We start from the raw sequence: 7811 nt of genomic DNA, 5'->3' as shown, positions 1-7811 counted from the left end.
AGTTGGGTTTCTTTCTTAGTCCCCACATTCTAACACTAAGCACCCTCATGAAAGCTTGTAAGCCAGCCACTTCATGCCTTTTTATCCCCCAATTTTGGTAGCTTAAGTCTAAGTTGTCCATCCCTATCAGCCCAGTGTACTGAGGAGACATGCTTTGTCCTTGATATGGAGAATCCTTCTCTATTTGGTTGGAATTTTGAGCAGCCTCATCTACAATCAAGGGTCCAGTTGATTAAGTTGTAGCAGTTTACACTTTCTCCCTGTATCATACTTCTTTATCTTCATCTGATCAAATTCCAGTCATCCACACTAGGTCCGATGGGTACTTTCTGCAAGTCCATGAGTTCTCCCATGCCTCCCCCTTCTTCAGATACGGTGGCTGCTTCATTCTTAACTTTAGTCCTCAGTGGCAAGGTCATTCATGGTCTTTGGGCTCGGGAGTTCACACATTTCCCTGAACTTCAAACCCGTCAGCCCATTATTTTCTCTCTCTCATTCCAAGATCATCAGGCATCATGGAATATGGCACATCTCAGCCCAAGTCTTCTTTGCTGCAATCCACCCCCACCTCCATTCATAAGTCGACCAGGGAGGTTACCAGTGAGCATACAGTACCGTTTGTGTGTTCTCTTTGAGTTTCAGTCTTAGGAGTTTACCCTGATGGGTTGGTTTTTCTTGTGTTGATGGCTCCAGGGCAAACACTTTGCTTTATAATGTCACAAACAGTCTGATTTCTTTGTTCCTCGCACCACCACCCCCAGTGGTCTTTATTGCAAAAAGTATCTTCTGTTCCTCTAGCCATTCTGGGTGGTCTGCATGTCTTTTAATTGGGAATGTCCCACCCCTGAAGGTTCTGGGTGGAGCTCAGGATTCCACCTGAGGTCCTATACTCCACCAAGGCTTAACAAGAAGCCCATTTTCCTGAGTACAATCTAGACCCCTTTTAGATAATCCAATGTGCTATAGGCTGAAGGCGGGTTTAATAGCTTCTGTAATCATCTTCCTCAGTTATCCTTTTAGATGTCTATATTACACTACTAGGCAGGGGAATCCAATATGTTCTAAACAGTCAAATATTGTAATGTTATTTCCTCTCCTTTACCCCTTCAGCCTGTCTCGATCCCTATATCATGCTGTTGTTGTTGTTATGTGCTGTGGGGTTGGTTCCGACTCATAATGACACTGTACAGGGTTTCCGAGGCTGTAAATCTTTATTGGATCAGAAAGAAGCCTCATCTTTCTCCCATGGAACAGCTGGTAGTTTCGAACTGCTGACCTTGCGGTTCCCAACCCGAATCGTAACCACTATGCTACCAGAGCTAAGCCTTGTTATTCCAAGGCTGTGCAAACGTCACAGTCTATCTCTATTCCATTTAGCCCATGTATACCTCCCAGAGTCTTTCCCCATCTTCCCCACTTCTCTACCTTCCTTCCCACCGTTGTGTATTGCCCCTGCTCATATTGTCTGCCCTTCCTGTCCCCCAAGTCAACATGCGTCCATCCCCTGACCTGCGAGTTATTCTTCCCTCCCTCCCACCCCTGACAACCCTCAAATAACTATTATTTTATTATGGAAATCTATTCTTAAGTTTTTAAAGTAATGAACTTCAAGGTAGCACAGTATTCCATTGTGTGTATGTACCAGAGTTTGTTTATCCATTCTTCCCTTGGTGAACATTTGGGTAGTCTCAGATTTTTGCTATTGTGAAAAGTGCTGTAATTAACATTGGTATGCATCTATCTACTTGCATTCTGGCTCGTATGACTTGTAGATATATACCAAGTAGAGGAATTGCTGGATCATAAGGTATTTCTATTTCCAGTTTTCTGAGGAAGTACCATACAGTTTTCCAGAGTGGTCAAACCAATTTACAGTCCCATCAGCAATGTAGGAGGGTCCCAGTCTCTCCACACTCTCAGCATCGTTTGTTGTCCTCTCCTTTTGAGCTTCACTTTTACTGCTGGTGTGATGTGATATCTCATTGTTGTTTTGATTTGAATCTCTCTAATGACTAATGGCTAATGGCTAATGGCTAAGGAGCTCTGATAGGATAGTGGTTACGAATCAGGCTGCTAACCTCAAGGTTGGCAGTTAGAAACTACCAGCCATTCTGCCGTAGAAAGATAAGGCTTTCTGCTCCCGTAAAGATTTACAGCCTTGAAAACCCTGTGCACGGTCACTATGATTCGAAACCGACTCCATGGTACTTAACAACAACAACAGTGCCTAATGGTAGTGAGGTTGGCCCAGGATCAGTCAGTGTTTTGTTCTGCTGTGCATAAGGTCACTATGAGTCAGTACTGACTCGATGGCACCTAACAACAACAACAAAAAAATGGCTAATGATTATGAACATTTCTTATTGCTTGTTAGCTGCCCAAATGTCTTCTTTTGTGAAGTGTCTGCTCATGTCCGCTTTTCTGTGGAACATTTGGATGTACCTCAATATCATTCTCCTAAATTCCCCTTCAGACAAATCCAAAACCTCTTCACCCTCTAATATCATTCCTAGCTCTTCCTTTGTCTGAGCTACTCTATCTTGCTTCTGCACATGAGCAGAAATTTTCTTCTGCTTTTTAAGCATTGCAGTGCTGTTGTATTTGTGCTAATTAGATGAATGTATGATGGTGTATTCTTAAACACACTCCAAATTGTCTCCTGCTGGGTGTGATCTGGAGATGGGCTTCTCTGTTCACTGCTCTTGTGGATCCCTTTAGACTGTTTAAACAGGTGTTGGCTGTATACGTTATTCTGATATATAGCAGTTGGTCTAGGCGCTTGCTTTTTCAGTGGGGTTTTACAGGTTTAATTGTAGCTTAGCTATATAGCCGGAGTTGCTGTCTTTTGTTAGGTGAGGCACAAATAGAAAATCCCACAAAAGTAGGAAGAAGGCCAAATTCAGGACTAAACCCCAAACGCAATAAAAACCTACCAAAGATATTTATATAAAGTTTGTTAAGCGCCGTCGAGTCGGTTCCGACCCATAGCGACCCTGAACAGGGTTTCCGAGACTGCAAATCTTTACGGGAGCAGAAAGCCTCATCTTTCTCCTGGGGAGCAGCTGGTAGTTTCAAACTGCTGACTTTGTGGGTCGCAGCCCGATTCGTAACCACTACGCTACCAGAGCTCCTTATTATGAGACCCAATAATATACACTACGCTACCAGAGCTCCTTATTATGAGACCCAATAACATCAAAAAAGCAATAACCTAAAACAAAACAAAAACACAGGAAAATGTAAGTAATTGTTTGGCGCCACCTAGTGGACAGAAAAAATATGGATTGTAATCTACAAAATTGGCTGGGACTTCTGACTGTTTCCTCTGTGTGTCTTGGGCAAATCCTTCCCCTGGGCAACTCAGGAGGTCATTGTTAATTGTTCCACACTTTGCACAACACTGGACTTTCCCTGGGATTCCAGGGTGGAGATGCCTAGACCCCAGGCGGGACAGAGAGGACATACCAAGGGAAAGCGGGGGAGTTGAAGAGAAGATAAAAAGGAAAAACCCTTGAACCTCTATCTCCGCAGATCCCTGGGCGGTGTCTGCGCTGGGAGTGAACACTTGCTGCCGCCCACCCCCCCACCCGCTCCATCTTTTGCAAAGGCTGCAGTCTACAGGTCATCCTGGTTCATAAGTAAGTAACTCTTTTTATTGCCACTACCTCAAATTTTTGGTAAGCACCAAAATCACTGCCCCCTCAATTTATATAAAGTTTAGAGTTCCAGGACAGTTCCTCCAATCTGTGTCATCAGGCTTTCCATGACTTCGCTGACAAAACTTCGCATGGCCCCTCTGTCTATTCTGCCTTCAAGCCAGAAGTCACCTGCAGCCATTTTTAAATTATCTTTAGCAGAATTTTACTTGCATATGATGTTGATGATATTGTCCAATTATTTTCGCATTCAATTGGATCACATCTCTTTGGAATGGGCACAAATATGGATCTCTTCTGATCAGTTGGCCAGGTAGCTGTCTTCCACATTTCATGGCATAGTCGAGTGAGTGCCTCCAATGCTGAAGTTTGTTGAAAGATTTCAATCTGTATTCTATCAATTCCAGGAGTCTTTCTTTTCCAAAGTCTTTAGTGCACCTCGGACTTCTTCCTTCAGTACTACTGGCTCTTGAGCATATTCTACCTCTTGAAATGGTTGAACATCAATTTTTTTTTTTTTTTTTTTTTTTTTAGTACAGTGACTCTGTGTACTCCTTTCATTTTCATTTGATGCTTTCTGCATCATTCAAAATTTTACCCAAAGAATTCTTCAGAATTGCCAATTGAGGCTTGAATTTTTCCTCAGTTATTTCAGCTTGAGAAATGCTGAGCATGTTCTTTCCTTTTGGTTTTCTAACTCCAGATCTTTGCACATTTCATTACAATACTTGACTTTGTCTTCTTAAGTTGCCCTTTGAAATTTTCTGTTCAGCTTTTGACCTCCTCATTTCTTCCATTTGCTTTAGCATCTCTACACTGGAGAGCAAGTTTCAGTGTCTTGTCTGACATCCATTTTGGTCTTTTCTTTATTTCTTGCCTTCTTAATGATCCAAAACAAGGAGTCAAGAAGTGCATTCTTATCAGATGCCTGGGACAGAAAAGAAATGGGAATACTTGGGAAACAGCTCCTCTGATTAGCATATGAAGGAATTGAAATCAGACAGATTAAGTGTTTGCCTTCAATCACATTGAAGTAAGCGACAGAGTCAGGATTTGAATGTCAGTATATATGATTTCAAAGCCTTCTTTATACTCCTACCCCTTTCTACACTGAATGATTGTCTCTTAAATGAAGTTCATATATATTATAATTCCGTTATTTCAGTACTACAATTCCCTCTTCCTTAAACACCTTAATCTTGAACTTTTAGATTAAATAGGTGTGATGGCAAATCAAATAGATCAGTGTTTTGTATATCTTTATAAACATTGCATTTAAGAATAAAACATAAAAAAAATCTGATGGTTGAAGAAAAGACTCCTGACTTATTGATTACATAAGAAAAATATTATATCTTTCCACTATTGTGAAGGAAGATAATAAAAATAAGAGAAATTAGTGAAGTTTGAAACAGATATGAAAGACTTTAAGAAAAATTGCTAGATGTCAGTGCTTACAAAAGATGAAATAATAAAGGAGCCTCTGTCAAGATGGATCAAGGATATTAAAATAAGCTACATTTGGAAAGAAAAAGGTGATATGATTGCAATTACAGCAAACTTTTAAAACATAAATTTAGATCTTACATTTAGGTCTGTGATCAATCTTGAGTTAGGTTTTTTTGTGTGTTTTTCTATGGAGTGAAGCATGGCTCTAAGTTCAGTCTTTTGTTTCTGGAAGTCTAGTTGTACCAGCACAATTTATTAAAAAGACAGTCCTTTCCTCCATTGGATGGATTTAGTACCCTTGTAAAAGATCAGTTGGTCATAGATATGCAGGTTTATTTCTGGACTTTTGACTGTATTTCATTGATTTATATGTCTATCATTATAGCAGAGAGGGCTTCAAAAACTTCATGGAAATCTTGAAATAAAAGATAATGGAATTTTTTCATGAACTTTTGAAGCTCCCTCATATATACCACAATAAAAAGTGGCTAAGAACAAAATTTAAGTGATTGATATGGGAATGAGACTCTATGAATATATATTTGTGTTTGGTAATGATTTTTGTATCATATAAATGTTTTACATAGACAATTAAAATGTATTTCAAAAATAACAAGCCCAAACCTGAAAACTCAGAATAGAAAAATGACTTCACTATATACTGATTTGTAAATTAATCACACAGAAAATTAACTAGATTAACTATTTAACACATATAAACATATCAAAAAAGATATAGATATAAAAGAACATTATGAAAAAATATGCTGGTATTTTGAAAATTGAAATGAAATGTAAAACTCCAGGGAAAAAAGCACAATTTTCTAAACAGACTTAAGAAAAAATTGAAAGTCCCAATATTACTCAAAGTATTCTGGACAAAGAGTTCAGGAGAAAGTAAAATTACTGACCAATCTCAATTAAATACATAAATGCAAAAAAAAAAAAAAAAATCTAAGGAAAATAAAGCCATGCTAAAATCAATAATAGATTTTTTGAAAAAGGTAATACATGACAAAGGTGTTTGTCCCAAACAGGACAACCTTTAGTTAACATTAGGAAATCTGTAATTGAATTTAATACATTAATAGAGCAATGGATAAAGGAGGATTATCAAAAACAATACAGGGAAAATTGTTGTTGTTGTTGTTATGTGCCATCGAGTCGGTTCCGACCCATAGCAACCCTGTATAGGGTTTCCGAGGGTGTAAATCTTTACGGGAGTAGAAAGCCTCATCTTTCTCCCGCGGTGCAGCTGGTAGTTTCGAACTGCTGACCTTAAGGTTCGCAGCCCGATTCGTAACCACTACGCTACCAGAGCTCAAGTATACAGTAAAATTAAACAACCAACAGATTAAACTACAACAGTAACAAAAATATTCTTGGTTGGTTGGTTATGTGCCGTGCAGTCAGTTGCGACTCATAGCGACCCTGTACAGGGTTTCCAAGGCTGTAAATCTTTATGGGAACAGAAAGCCTCATCTTTCTCGCGCAGAACAGCTGGTAGTTTCAAACTGCTGACCTTGCAGTTCGTAGCCCGATTCGTAACCACTACACTACCAGAGCAGCTTGGAAATAAAAAGGTAATTCTTTAAACTGGTAACAAGTATTTTTTAAAACCTGTAGGAAACATCATACTCAATTTGTCATTTTTAAATACCATTAGTCTGTCCCAACTCATAGTGACCCTGTGTAGCATTTCTGAGGCTGTAAGTCTTTGTAGCAGCAGAAAGCCTCATCTTTTGTACATGGTCGGCTTGAACAGCCTACCTTGTAGTTTGCAGTCCAGTGCTTGTCCTACAATAATAGCATATTAAAATCATTCGCTGTAAAATTAGAAAAGAGGATGACTTTTATACAACCTTCTGTTTAAGATAATGTATCTGTCAGACAATATAGTAAGTCTTCTCTCTCATTAACAAACAAGTGTGAAAAGAAACAAAATAATCAGTATGGTGTGATATGTCTTCACTGAAAATTCAAGAGACTCTCCAGAAACCATATAGTAATAGAGATTAACAAGCTGTCTGGGTGTAAGACTAATAGGCTGTTGTTAGTTGCCATCAAATCAGTTCCAACTCATAGTGACCCTATGAACAAAACACTGCCCAGTCCTACACTATCATCACAATTGTTCCTATGTTTGAACTCATTGTTGCAGCCACTATATCAATGCATCTTGTTGAGGTTTTTCTGCATTTTCACGGATCCCCTACTTTATCAAGTATGATGTCCTTCTCCAGGGACTGATCCCTCCTGATAATATGTCCAAAGTACATGAGACAAACTCTTACCATCCTTGCTTCTAAGAAGCATTTATTCTAACATAGATTTATTTGTTCTTTTGACAGTCCATGGTATATTTAATATTCTTCACTAATACATAATTCAAAGGTATCAATTCTTCTTCAGTTATCATTGTTCATTGTCCAGCTTTCACATGAAAATATGATTAGTCAGGTGCGCCTAAGTCTTCAAAGTAGCATCTTTATATTTTATAACTTTGAAGAGGTCTTTTAAAGCAGACTGATATACACAAAACAGTTGCACCAAACCAAAAACACTATGTTCATTGTGAATATACCATTCACAATAGCAGGAAATATAATGCATTGTTGCTGCCGTTGTTGTTAAATTCCACTGAGTCGACTTCGATTTATAGTGACCTTGTACAGGGTTTCAGAGGAACTTCTGGTAGATTTGTAC

Source organism: Chrysochloris asiatica, unplaced genomic scaffold (genome assembly GCF_000296735.1).
Source record: "Chrysochloris asiatica unplaced genomic scaffold, ChrAsi1.0 scaffold00389, whole genome shotgun sequence".
In the NCBI taxonomy this organism is placed as follows: domain Eukaryota; kingdom Metazoa; phylum Chordata; class Mammalia; order Afrosoricida; family Chrysochloridae; genus Chrysochloris; species Chrysochloris asiatica.
This window is presented reverse-complemented; position numbering follows the sequence as displayed.